The 13090-nt window shown below is 45.7% G+C and overlaps 1 protein-coding gene across 2 annotated transcripts in view; it reads right to left on the bottom strand.

The window, feature by feature from the left end:
* The window catches only part of lpp (LIM domain containing preferred translocation partner in lipoma), a 296604-nt gene that overhangs the window by 22832 nt on the left and 260682 nt on the right, over positions 1–13090 (bottom strand). The gene's annotated exons all lie outside the window — the stretch shown is intronic.

A 13090-nucleotide genomic window follows, 5' to 3' on the forward strand; every position in this document is an offset into this window, starting at 1 on the left:
GGAAAAACTCAGCGTGCTCAGCAGCATGTGTGGAGAGAGAAATAGAGTTAACCTTCTGAGTTCCAAAGAAGATTCAACCCGAAACGTTAAGTCTTGTTTCTCCCTCCACAGATGCTGCCAGATCTGCGGAGCTTTTCCTGCATTCCCTGTTCTTATGTCAGATTTCCAGCATCTGCGGTATTTTGCTTTTATTGAGGGTGTGGAGGATGGCAGTCAGACTGGCTGAGACTGGCTGGAAGTGAAGCGACAGTAAAGGGTATATGATCTCCACCTCTGTAATTTCCACTCTCACTTTTCTCAATATCTTTAGATACATCTCCACCTATCTTGGTGCCTTATCAACTTTATAGAATCATAGAGTCATAGAGGTTTACAGCATGGAAACAGGCCCTTCGGCCCAACTTGTCCATGCCACCCTTTTTTTAAACCCCTAAGCTAATCCCAATTGCCTGCATTTGGCCCATATCCCTCTATACCCATCGTATCCATGTAACTATCTAAATGCTTTTTAAAAGACAAAATTGTACCCGCCTCTACTACTACCTCTGGCAGCTTGTTCCAGACACTCACCACCCTCTTTGTGAAAAAATTGCCCCTCTGGACACTTTTGTATCTCTCCCCTCTCACCTTAAACCTATGCCCTCTCGTTTTAGTCTCCCCTACCTTTGGGAAAAGATATTGACTATCCAGCTGATCTGTGCCCCTCATTATTTTATAGACCTCTATAAGATCACCCCTCAGCCTCCTACGCTCCAGAGAAAAAAGTCCCAGTCTATTCAGCCTCTCCTCATAACCCAAACCATCAAGTCCCGGTAGCATCCTAGTAAATCTTTTCTACACTCTGTCTCATTTAATAATATCCTTTCTATAATTGGGTGACCAGAATTGCACACAGTTTTCCAAGTGTGGCCTTACCAATGTCTTGTACAACTTCAACAAGACATTCCAACTCCTGTATTCAATGTTCTGACCGATGAAACCAAGCATGCCGAATGCCTTCTTCACCACTCTGTCCACCTGTGACTCCACTTTCAAGGAGCTATGAACGTGTACCCTGAGATCTCTTTGTTCTGTAACTCTCCCCAACGCCCTACCATTAACTGAGTAAGTCCTGCCCTGGTTCAATCTACCAAAATGCATCACCTCACATTTGTCTAAATTAAACTCCATCTGCCATTCGTCAGCCCACTGGCCCAATTGATCAAGATCCCGTTGCAATTGGAGATAACTTTCTTCACTGTCCACTATGCCACCAATCTTAGTGTCATCTGCAAACTTACTAACCATGCCCCCTATATTCTCATCCAAATCATTAATATAAATGACAAATAACAGTGGACCCAACACTGATCCCTGAGGCACACCACTGGTCACAGGCCTCCAGTTTGAAAAACAACTCTCTACAACCACCCTCTGGCTTCTGTCAAGAAGCCAATTTTGTATCCATTTAGATACCTCACCCTGGATCCCGTGAGATTTAACTTTATGCAACAACCTGCCATGCAGTACCTTGTCAAAGGCCTTGCTAAAGTCCATGTAGACAACATCAACTGCACTGCCCTCATCTACCTTCTTGGTTACCCCTTCAAAAAACTCAATCAAATTTGTGAGACATGATTTTCCATTCACAAAGCCATGCTGACTGTCCCTAATCAGTCCTTGCGTCTCTAAATGCCTGTAGATCCTGTCTCTCAAAATACCTTCCAACAACTTACCCATTACAGGCGTGAGGCTCACTGGCCTGTAGTTCCCAGGCTTTTCCCTGCAACCCTTTTTAAACAAAGGCACAACATTTGCCACTCTCCAATGTTCAGGCACCTCACCCGTGACTATCGATGATTCAAATATCTCGGCGAGGGGACCTGCAATTTCCTCCCTAGCCTCCCACAATGTCCTGGGATACATTACATCAGGTCCCGGGGATTTATCTACCTTGATGCGCTTTAAGATTTCTAGCACCTCTTTCTCTGTAATATGTACACTCCTCAAGACATCACTATTTATTTCCCCAAGTTCCCTAACACCCATGCTTTTCTCAACAGTAAATACTGATGAGAAATATTCATTTAGGATCTCTAAAATGTTCTACTCGTTTGTTCAGGACTGTACTCGCCACCTGTGGAAATTGTTTTATCGATATCTATCATGGTTAAATCACCACTTAATGTCCTGTACTTCGAACTGAAATGGCAAGCCCTGATTGCTGTGAATCTGTACTTCCTGAAGCACAGTGTCCAGAACTGAACACACAAACTGGAGCAGTAATCGGCCCTCTTTGATTCTGAGAGATTGATCTGCCATTCAACCAGATAATGACTGATCTTTTACCTCAATGCTACCTTCTCGCACGACCCCCAATTCTGGAGCCACTGACCTCTGTCTTCAACCCACTCAATGGCTGAGATTCCACAGCCCTCTGGAGGAGATAATTGAAAAAGAATCATAACCCTCTGAGTCAAAGATTCCTCCTCATCTCAGCCCTGAGTGGCGTGCCTCTTATTTTGAGACTGTGTCCCGTTTCTAGACCTGGAACATCCTTTCTGCATCTACCCTGTCAAGCCCTGTCAGAATATACTAAGATTCAATGCAATCATTTCTCAATCTTCCAAACTTTAGAGAACCCAGGCCCAATCTCCTTAATCTCTTCTTATAGGACGGACCCACCACATCAGGAAAACTATGGAGAGAATTCATGGGCACCATGAGTCAGACACATGCTAATGAAATGCAGCCACCTAATAGTGGAAAGGATTTGGAGGAAGAAACATTTTATTCACTAGCCCCAAATAGCCCCATTAGCTCGGGGTGGCATGGTGGCACTGTGGCTAGCACTGCTGCCTCACAGCGTGAGGGACCCAGGTTCGATTCCTGGCATGGGTCACTATCTGTGTGGAGTTTGCACATTCTCCCCGTGTCTGCGTAGATTTCCCCCGGGTGCTCCGGTTTCCTCCCACAGTCTGAAAGACGTGCTGGTTAGGTGTATTGACCATGCTAAATTCTCCCTCAGTGTACCCGAACAGGCTCCGGAGTGTGGCGACTAGGGGATTTTCACAGCAACCTTATTGCGATGTTACTTGCAAAGGGACTTGGGAGTCCTAGTCCAGGATTCTCTAAAGGTAAACTTGCAGGTTGAGTCCGTAATTAAGAAAGCAAATGTAATGTTGTCATTTATCTCAAGAGGCTTGGAATACAAAAGCAGGGATGTACTTCTGAGGCTTTATAAAGCACTGGTTAGGCCCCATTTGGAGTACTGTGAGCAATTTTGGGCCCCACACCTCAGGAAGGACATACTGGCACTGGAGCGGGTCCAGCGGAGATTCACACGGATGATCCCAGGAATGGTAGGCCTGACATACGATGAACGTCTGAGGATCGTGGGATTATATTCATTGGAGTTTAGGAGGTTGAGGGGAGATCTGATAGAAACTTACAAGATAATGAACGGCTTAGATAGGATGGACGTAGGGAAGTTGTTTCCATTAACAGGGGAGACTAGGACGCGGGGGCACAGCCTTAGAATAAAAGGGAGTCACTTTAGAACAGAGATGAGGAGAAATTTCTTCAGCCAGAGAGTGGTGGGTCTGTGGAATTCATTGCCACAGAGGGCTGTGGAGGCCGAGACGTTGAGCGTCTTCAAGACAGAAATTGATAAATTCTTGATTTCTCGAGGAATTAAGGGCTATGGGGAGAGAGCGGGTAAATGGAGTTGAAATCAACCATGATTGAATGGTGGAGTGGACTCGATGGGCCGAATGGCCTTACTTCCGCTCCTATGTCTTATGGTCTTATGGTCTTAATGTCAGCCTACTTGTGACACTGATAAATAAACTTTACTTTATGCTCTCTTTCTGTCCCAGTCTCTCTCTATCCCAGTCTGTCTCTCTCTCTATCCCAGTCTCTCTCTCTATCCCAGTCTCTCTCTCTCTCTCTCTATCCCAGTCTCTCTCTCTCTCTATCCCAGTCTCTCTCCCTCTCTATCCCAGTCTCTCTCTATCCCAGTCTGTCTCTCTCTCTATCCCAGTCTCTCTCTCTTTATCCCAGTCTCTCTCTCTTTATCCCAGTCTCTCTCTCTCTCTCTATCCCAGTTTCTCTCTCTCTTTCTCTCTATCCCAGTCTCTCTCTGTCACAGTTTCTCTCTCTCTCTATCCCAGTCTCTCTCTCTCTCTATCCCAGTCTCTCTCTCTCTATCCCAGTCTATGTCTCTCTCTCTATCCCAGTCTCTCTCTCTCTCTCTCTATCCCAGTCTCTCTCTCTCTCTCTGTCCCAGTCTCTCTCTCTCTATCCCAGTCTCTCTCTATCCCAGTCTCTCTCTATCCCAGTCTCTCTCTCTCTCTCTCTATCCCAGTCTCTCTGTCTCTATCCCAGTCTCTCTGTCTCTATCCCAGTCTCTCTCTCTCTCTCTCTATCCCAGTCTCTCTCTCTATCCCAGTCTCTCTCTCTCTCTCTATCCCAGTCTCTCTCTCTCTCTATCCCAGTCTCTCTGTCTCTCTCTCTCTCTCTATCCCAGTCTCTCTTTCTCTTTTTCTCTCGCAGTGTTATTGCCAAAATCATGTGACCTTACATACAAACATTTCCAAGGAGAATTTAACAGATGAAAAGCTTCAAGCTGCCAATCAAACAGCATTTGTTGGCGAGAGAGCAGGTTTGAGTTGGAACTCCGAGGTTAATGGTCAGAATTGTGTCACATTGTTGCACAACGACTTTTCACTCTGAGTCTGTTGGACATTCAGATGTAAAAGTAGCCAATTAGACAAGAGCTGCATCAAATGCCTAAATATGGTCAATGTCGTGTTTAAACCCAAATCCAATCCTGTGTTGAACAGCCCATCTGGGATGATTTAAAATTTGTTCGTACCATCGACAGCAAATTCTCTGAAGATTGTGCAACTTCCAGCAGGGGTTTTCATTACACAATTGCAATTTAGGGAGTGATTGCAAAATAATATTAACATATAACAGAGAGATTGTAAACTCTAATCCATTTCAGTCTTTCACACAGACTTTCAGCACCTTTTTCAGAAGAGAAATGAAACTCAACTTTCTTCACAGATCGGCTGCAAGGACCATTGTTCCCAAGCCACACAATCAGCTTAACGCCAATGTCAAACGTCTCAGGTTAGGAATCAGAAACATCAGCATTGTGTCACATTATTGCACAAGGACTTTTCATTCTGAAACACGGCCGTTCCCATCCACGCTGATGATGCTGTTAATATTCCCTGACACAGCTGATCTCATTGAGCCAATCTGTGTTTCCACTCTCTGCATGGGTTAGCAGAGAGTTACTCGGGTCTTACAGAGCGTTTGTAAGTGGAGTGCATTGTAAACAGAGTGTGAATGTTGAGATAAAAATAAAAAAAAGTGCAGGAAATACTTAGCAGGTCTGGCAGCATCTGTGGAGAGAGAAACCAAGGCTGAAATTCTCCCATTCTGCCGCTGCGGGAATCATAGAATCCCTACAGTGCAGAAGGAGGCCATTTGGCCCATTGAGTCTGCACTGATCACAATCCCACCCAGGCCCTATCCCCATAACCCCATGAACCTACGCTAACTAGTCCCCCTGATACTACGAGGCAATTTAGCATGGCCAATCCATCTAACCCATACATCTTTGAACTGTAGGAGGAAACTGGAACACCCGGAGGAAACCCATGCAGACACGGGGAGAATGTGCAAACTCCACGCAGACAGTGACCCAAGCCAGAAATTGAACCTGGGTCCCTGTCACTGTGAGGCAGCAGTGTTAACCTCACTGTCCTGCCCCATCATAACAACAGAAACTTTGACAGATCATTCAAAGATCTGTTGAGCTTGGGAGGGAATTTCTGGTCTTGGGGGGCACTTGTGGCGGAGAATCCCACCCGAGTTAATGTTTCAGGTCCATGACTGTCAGAGCGATGGGAGATTAACTCTGTTTTTCTCTTCTCAGACGCTGCCAGACCTGCTGAGAATTTCCAGCATTTTAAAAATCTTAGACTTCCAGCATCTGTAGTAATTTTCCTCTGTGCAAGAATTGGGAATTTGGTGGGAAGTGGAGTGTGAGTACATCTCAAGTTAAAATTTAGTTTCGCATTTGGACTTTAAAAACTGTAGTGGGATCTTCAGGGTTTGTGTGTCTGGAAGAGGAGAGAGGGCTCTGGTTGTCTGAGCTGTCTGAGGAGTGGGCTGAGTTAGTCCAGTGTATCTCCCTGGTTCCAGTCCAGTTCATGGGCAAAGACACAGAGGCACTTAAGATGATGCTCTGTGCCAACTGTGCCCAAGGTGTTGAGGTGGCTCAGGTGTGTGGCAGGCCTTGTTTGGACAGTGTTGGGATTGAAATACAATCAAATACTAAAAGTCCCAAAAACAGAAAATGCTGGAAAATCTCAGCAGGTCTGACAGCATCTGTGGAGAGAGAATAGAATCAACGTTTCGAGTCTGGATGATCGTTCAACAGAGCTGTGACTCATTCAGACTTGAGATTCCAGCATCTGCAGTATTTTGTGTTTATACTAAAGGCCCTACCTGGCTTACTGTGGTCATGTGATCACTGCCATGAAGCACTAACTGGAAGCAGCCATGTTACGTTCAATTCTAATCAAGTCAGAGTGCAATAAACCTGCACTCTTACAGCTCATAGCAGAATTTCTGATTGGTGCGAGGCTTCTAAACCTTCCTGCCTTGCCCCATGAGGTGTCTTGGAAATCCCCTCCGTGCCATTCCACTCTGCTGGGTGAAGTTTCCTGTACGGGCTGCACTTGTACACCCTGCATTTCTTTATCCTCACTGGCTCTTGGACACACTGTGGCATTCCGTGCTGCCGTGTGAATGAGCCTGAGCCCTTGGGTCTGGGCTCCCAGTGCCGGAATTCTTCCTTTGTGCACTGGGGACTTGGCATTGTGGGTGATGCATGTGGCAATTTCACGGTTAAAACTTTTGTCGAGTGTTTTAGAGTTTATTATCGGGTGGACTCTCAGAGGCTTTTTCCCAGGGTGGAAATGGCTGCTACGAGAGGACACAGGTTTAAGGTGCTGGGGGGTAGGTACAGGGGAGATGTTAGGTGGAAGTTTTTCACACAGAGGGTGGTGGGCGAGTGGAATCGGCTGCCGTCAGTGGTGGTGGAGGCAAACTCAATAGGGTCTTTTAAGAGACTCCTGGATGAGTACATGGGACTTAATAGGATGGAGGGTGATAGGTAGGTCTAGAAGGTAGGGCTGTGTTCGGCACAACTTGTGGGGCCGAAGGGCCTGTTTGTGCTGAAGCTTTCTATGTTTCTTCTATTCTGTATAGAAAAAAAACTCTTGCCAGACTAATAAATGGATTTTAATAATCTCGACAAAGATCTGGCAGAGCGGGTTGTGTACGTCGGAGTTTGTGAACAGTGAGACTGTGTCGAGTGAACACCGGCAGTAAAGGTCTCTATCTCACAGAGTCACAGAGTTGGAGACACTGATGTGTCGGGAGCGGGAGCAGTATCTGGTCAGCTAGCTCCAGATTTTGGTCATCCCTCCCAGAGAGATACAGATTCAGGTCCATTGATGTGGCTGATAGAATGAGGGGAGCTAGAGAATGAGGAACCAGGGAAATAGATTTGATTTAACGGGGTCCAATCGACTTGTTACTTGTGAAGATAAGGAAAAAGACCACCTGAATATGGACAATGACACCTTGAAGTGGAGGCTGTCCAATAGCGAGGGGTGGGGCGGTGGGAATGCAGGGAGCGAGGTAGAGACAACGCCATTCAATAATTCAGGCACAGGCAGCATCTTTTGGAGGCAGGATTAAGGGTCCCACATGGTGTTTGGCCAACTTGGGTATGAGACACTTCAAACCAGGTGGAAAGATATTGGAGAGGAAAGCGGAAGATCCCATCATTGTGATCCATGTTTGGACTAACGACATAGGGAAGAGTAGGTAAGATGTTTAGGGGATGTACCAGGGAGATAAACACAACAACAGCACCTCGAGGGTTATAATCTCTGGATTATTATTGGAGCCATGTGCAAATTGAAGTGGTTAAAGCCGTGGATTGAGGACGGTCTGGATATTTTTTTATACGGATTTCCAGAACACATTTGATAAAATCCCTCATATAAGACGGTTACCTAAAGCCAAAGCTTGTGAATTGAAGACAAGTGATTGGCCTGGTTCGGAAATATTTGGAGTGGCAGGAGATATGGACAGGTACACGAAATAGAACCATAGAACCATAGAAAGTTACAGCTCAGAAACAGGCCTTTTGGCCCTTCTTGTCTGTGCCAAACCATTTTTTGCCTGGTCCGACTGACCTGCACTTGGACCATATCCCTCCACACCCCTCTCATCCATGAACCCGTCCAAGTTTTTCTTAAATGTTAAAAGTGACCCCGCATTTACCACTTTATCCGGCAGCTCATTCCACACTCCCACCACTCTCTGCGTGAAGAAGCCCCCCCTCTAATATTCCCTTTAAACTTTTCCCCCCTTCACCCTCAACCCATGCCCTCTGGTTTTTTTCTCCCCTCGCCCAGTGGAAAAAGCCTGCTTGCATTCACTCTATCAATACCCATCAAAATCTTATACACCTCTATCAAATCTCCCCTCAATCTTCTACGCTCCAGGGAATAAAGTCCCAACCTATTCAATCTCTCATGACTGGAAATGACTGGATTTCACCAGCAGTGTCCTGCAAGAATCTGTGGAGCCTCAACTCCTCTTCATATTTATCGACAACATTGATGACAGAATAGAAAGCCACATAACAGGTTGCTGATGACACAAAGGCAGATGGTAATGTAAGCAGCGGAGACGGAAGCAGCCAATTACAGAGATCAAGGAGACCAAGAGAAAGGACAAAATTGTAGCAAATGGATTTCAATGTCAGCAACTGTCAGCTCATCCACTTTGCATCCACAAAGATGGAACTGGGCACTTTCTAAATCAGGGGTTTCCAAACTGCGCTCTGAGGCAATAATGGCAGGGTTCGAGCAGAAAGCTTAGCAGGACTGTCCTGGAATAGACCCAGTCTTCACTGCACCCACACGGATAATTCCTCGCTCTGAGGGCTGTATCAGATTCATAGAGGTTTACAGCATACAGCCACCCAGTTTTTACCACTAAGCTAGTCCCAATTGCCCGCATTTGGCCCATATCCCTCTATACCCATCTTATCTATGTGACTGCCTAAACGCTTTCGAAAAAGACAAAATTGTACCCGCCTCTACTACTACCTCTGGCTGCTTGTTCCAGACACTCACCACCCTCTGTGTGAAACAATTGCCCCTCTGGACCCTTTTGTATCTCTTCCCTCTCACCTTAAACCTACGCCCGCTAGTTTTAGACTCTCCTACCTTTGGGAAAAGATATTGACGATCTGTGCCCCTCTTTATTTATAGATCTCTATAAGATCACCCCTCAGCCTCCTACGCTCCAGAGAAAAAACTCCCAGTCTATCCAGCCTCTCCTTATAACTCAAACCATCAAGTCCCGGTAGCATCCTAGTAAATCTTTTCTGCACTCTTTCTAGTTTAATAATATCTTTTCTATAATAGCGTGACCAGAACTGTGCACAGTATTCCAAGTGTGGCCTTACCAATGTCTTGTACAACTTCAACAAGACGTCCCAACTCCTGTATTCAATGTTCTGACCAATGAAACCAAGCATGCTGAATGCCTGATTCACCACCCTGTCCACCTGTGACTCCACTTCCAAGGAGCTATGAACCTGTACCCCTCAATCTCTTTGTTCTGGAACTCTCCCCAAAGCCCTACCATTAACTGAGTAAGTCCTGCCCTGGTTCAATCTACCAAAATGCATCACCTCGCATTTGTCTAAATTAAATTCCATCTGCCATTCGTCAGCCCACTGGCCCAATTGATCATGAAGAATGTACTAGTCTCGGAGGGAGAGCAATGTAAATTAACTCGAATGATAACCAAACTCCTAGGGTTAAATTACAAGGTAAGATTACACAAACTAGGATTGGATTCCCTGGGATTTTACTGAAGTTTTCAATGTATTAAACAGATCAGAGTGGATAAAGAGAAACGTTCTGCTGATTAATTGTGTCAACAGAGCCCGTTGCATCAAAATGATTGTGGACAAAACCATTGGACCCTGCTCAACAAATACCTCCCCACCCCCATCAATAACTACTGCCCTCCACCACCCCCACCAAACAACTATCCCCCTTGCTCAGAATCCACCTCCTCCCTCCCCCAGCCCTGCCCTCATTCTGGGGCTGCACCAATTTCCAAACGTTAAAATAGGGTCACAGTGAGAAAATGTTTAGGAAGAACTGCTGGAAATGGTGGGAAGCGAGAAACAATGGCAGTCAAGAGAGACTTGGGCGGTTCCAGACTTTTTAAGGTTTATTTGTTCCTGAGAGGCAGGTGTTGCTGGCTCGACGACAATTTCTTGCCCATCCCTAATTGCCCTTGAGGTACACAGAACATTAAAAGGTCATGAACAGGTACAGAGCTAATGGAATGCTCCCTGTACAACCAGAGGATGAGAATACAAGTGGGTAGAAGGTGTACAACGCCCAGGTTGGAGCACATCCCCGATTAGCGTCACAGGTCTGGCTACACCCCAGGAAGAATGTACTCGTCTCGGAGGAGTGCAGTGTAGATGAACTCGAATGATAACCAAACTCCTCGGGTTAAATTACAAGGTAAGATTACACAAACTAGGATTGGATTCCTTGGGATTTTACTGAAGTTTTCCATGTATTAAATAGATCAGAGTGGATAAAGAGAACCTTTCTGCTGATTAGTAAGTCTCAGAATGGGACAGAGTCTAAACATTAGAGAGAGAACTTGCAGGAGTGAATTGAAGAAAGATTTCTACACACAAAAGGTCTGGATTTTGTAAACAGTGATTCATTCCTGATCTCATAACTGGAACTCTTCAACGCTTCCACCTTCTTGCTTTTTGCCTTTTCCCCACCCAATTCCAATTAAAATATTAAGTGCCGGTGACATGCATGAAGAACATTTGCTGTTGTGTTGGGGGAATGTTTTCAGTAGACAACACCGTATCTATGGGCAGCGTATCAAAGAGTCTCCTGCTCAAACCGGGATCCTCCCTCTGCACGATGGCCACAACTTTCCTTCCCAACTCCATTGCCACTAACATGGGACCCAAGAGCACAAAGGTAGCATGAGGGTTTCTCAAAGTTCAATTTTATTTGTAAATATTTCACATTACATTCTTCACAGAAACTAGGAACAGGAATAGGCCATTTGGCTCTTCGAGCCTGCTCTGCAGTCAATATGATCATGGCTGATCCTCAATCTCAACACCATACTCCCATTTTCTCCCCATACCCCATTGATGTCATTAAAAACAAAAAAAAACTATCTCTTTCTTGAATACATTCAGTGACCTGGTCTCCACAAACTTCCTGTGGTAGAGAATTCCACAGGTTCACCACCCTTTGAGTGAGGAAGTTTCTCCTCATCTCAGTCCTAAATGGTCTGCCCCATATCCTGAGACTGTGTCCCTGATTCTAGATTCCCCAACCAACGAAAATGTCTTCCCTGCATGTAGTCTGCCAAATTCTATACGTTCCAATCACATCTCCTGTCATCCTTCTAAACTCTAATGAGTTCAGGCACAGTCGAACAAATCTCTCCTCATAGGACAGTCCTGCCAACACCGGTATCAGCCTAGTGACCCTTCGTTGCACTCCCTCTGTGGCAAGTGAATCCTTTCTTGTGTGTGAGACAAAACTGGATTTACACCATGTAGGTATCGGATTTATCCCGTGTGCACACCAGAGTTACACCAATTACTCTGAGCCACCGGACGATAGTCATTAAGGCACGCTGCCTGGTTCTTCTTTGGTACTGGGAAGATGGTTGTTTTCTTGAAGCAGATAGGGACCTCAGATTGGTGTCAAGAGAAGTTGAAGATATCTGCGACATCTGGACAGTGATCAAGAGCAGGAACCCTGGCTGGTTCCTGCTATTCATCATGGTTTAGTGACCCCTGGGTTAGAGAGAGAAAGGAGATCTCCCTGGCCCTGCACTCAACCCTGGAACACCTAGATAACAAGGACACCTATGTCAGAGTCCGATTTATAGACTACAGCTCAACCTTCAACAACATTATTCCCACAAAACTCATCTCCAAACTCCGTGACCTGGGCCTTGGCACCTCCCTCTGCGATTGGATCCTGAATTTCCTAAACCACAGACCACAATCATAGGCAACAACACCTCCTCCATGATTATCCTCAAACTGGTGCCCCACAAGGCTGTGTTCTCAGCTCCCGACTATACTCCTTATACACCTATCACTGTGCGGCCAAATTCCCCTCCAACACGATTTTCAAGTTTGCTGACGACACCACTGTAGTGGGTTGGATCTCAAACAATGACAAGATAGAGTACAGAAATGAGATAGAGAATCTGGTGAACTGGTGCGGCAACAATAATCTCTCCCTCAATGTCAACAAAATAAGGAGATTGTCATCGACTTCAGGAAGCGTAGAGGAGAACATGTCCCTGTCTACATCAATGGGGTAAGAAGTCTCACAACACCAGGTTAAAGTCCAACAGGTTTATTTGGTAGCAAAAGCCACAAGCTTTCAGAGCGCTGCTCCTTCATCAGGTGAGTGAGGACTTGTGTTCACAAACAGGGCATATAAAGACACAAACTCAGTTTGCAGAATAATGGTTGGAATGCGAGCCTTTACAGGTAATCAAGTCTTAAAGGTACAGTCACTGTGAGTGGAGAGAGGGTTAAGCACAGGTTAAAGAGATGTGAATTGTATTCTTCTGGCGGAGTGGGCAGAGAGGGGAGCGATTGTGGAGGGGAGCGATTGTGGAGGGGAGAGCTGGAAGTTAAGCTGAGTTTATTTTCACTTACTTTTCTGGAGCTTTTTTTAAAAAGCAACAGGAAACCGGAGACCGGAAGTCGGCCGTGGGGAGACCTGGGTAATTTTGTTGTACCCAATAAATCTGAACGGTGAGGAAACCCAAGACGCGACACGTGTAGAGTCTCCCACCCTCCCCCCTCCTCTAACCTAAAAAAAAGACCCGGAGTGAGAGCAGGTAAGCTCTTTCTTTCTTTTTCTTGTTTTATCCGCAAGTTATCTAGAGGGGATGGAAGTGAAGGCAGTGTAAT

This window comes from Mustelus asterias, chromosome 3 (assembly GCF_964213995.1).
Source record: "Mustelus asterias chromosome 3, sMusAst1.hap1.1, whole genome shotgun sequence".
NCBI classification, from domain to species: Eukaryota; Metazoa; Chordata; class Chondrichthyes; order Carcharhiniformes; family Triakidae; genus Mustelus; species Mustelus asterias.